Source organism: Elaeis guineensis, chromosome 16 (genome assembly GCF_000442705.2).
Source record: "Elaeis guineensis isolate ETL-2024a chromosome 16, EG11, whole genome shotgun sequence".
NCBI lineage: Eukaryota > Viridiplantae > Streptophyta > Magnoliopsida > Arecales > Arecaceae > Elaeis > Elaeis guineensis.
This window is the reverse complement of record NC_026008.2, coordinates 26,414,936-26,416,177: the sequence shown is the minus strand read 5'-3', so window position 1 is coordinate 26,416,177 and position 1,242 is coordinate 26,414,936. Positions and strand designations below refer to the sequence as shown.

Sequence of the window (1,242 nt, the reverse complement as noted above, 5' to 3'; positions counted from 1 at the left end):
GGTGCATTGCACCCTTTACACATGGGTGCAGATATTTGATTTACATTGGCTGGTCTCTGTAATTCTAAGGCTTCCAATCTACGTGTTAAGGTTGCAATCTTGGCCTCTGATGCTAGGGTTGGTTGAATTTGATGCATTCCTCCTCTTGAAGGTGTAGCTTTATCAGGTTCCCTAGTTGTTTCCCACTATAAATTTTTCTCGGCTAGGTCTTCTAAGAATTGCCAAGCTTCAGTAGTTTCTTTGTCGATAAATTGGCCTTGGCACATGGACTCTAGCATGGTTCTTGAGTTTGAATCTAACCCCTCATAGATGATCTGGCATAGTCTCCAAGTTTCTATTCCATGGTGTGGGCATTGGGTCAAAAGATTCTTGAAACGATCAAAGTACTTCCAAAATGATTCACCAGCTAGTTGGTAAAATTGATTTATTTCATTCCTAATCCTAGCTGTTTTATGATGGGGGAAATACTTTTTTAAAAATGTTCTCACAAAGCCCTCCCAAGTAGTGACAGAATAGTTTGGCAGACTATAAAGCCACTTCTTAGCATTGTCCTTAAGGGCAAAGTTGATTAATCTAAGTTTGACCTCATCCTCTGTTAATTGCAGTTTCATGGTTGCACATACCTCCTCAAATTCTCTAATAAATATATAAGCATCTTCTAATCCTGTGAATTTTGGAAGCATATTTATGATTTGAGGTTTGATTTCAAAATTGTTAGCTGTGGGTTGTGGCAACCTGATACAAGATGGTTGGATGGAGCCAACTGGATAACACAAATCCTTAAGGGTCATGGGTTGGATTGGTTCAGCCATTGGAACAACAGGAATTGACTCAATTCTAACTAGACGACCCGACACTCTTCTCCACACACGAGGTGTACGGTTCTCGATGTTTATACAATTTTTTTTTTTTTATAAAATTTTTATGTATAAGGAAAAGAAAGAAAAGAGAAAAAGTTCTAAAGAGAAGATCCTAAGGAGTCCTAAATCTAAAGAAAAGTAACCAAATTAATTTAAATTTTAAATTTTTTTTTTTTTTTTCAAACAAGTGAATCAATAAATTAAACTCAATCTATCCTAGGGTTAACCTAAATCTAGACAGCTCCTAACTGTTCCAAGATGACCCTTCAAACCTTCCAAGTGGAGATTGATCAACTAGTTAGCCAGGTAAGTATAAGAGGTGGGAGGTTCACTCATCGTTGCCTTTCTAGACACCAAACGAGTTGGCCAGGCCAGCAACTGA

General features: G+C 37.7%; 1 non-coding gene across 1 annotated transcript; it reads left to right on the top strand.

Annotated features, from left to right (window-relative positions):
• The first annotated feature begins 336 nt into the window (after positions 1-336).
• On the top strand, positions 337-443 carry LOC140854419 (small nucleolar RNA R71). Its single transcript, XR_012137634.1, has one exon. It is a non-coding gene; the product is annotated as a small nucleolar RNA R71 (small nucleolar RNA).
• The last annotated feature ends 799 nt before the right edge of the window (positions 444-1,242 follow it).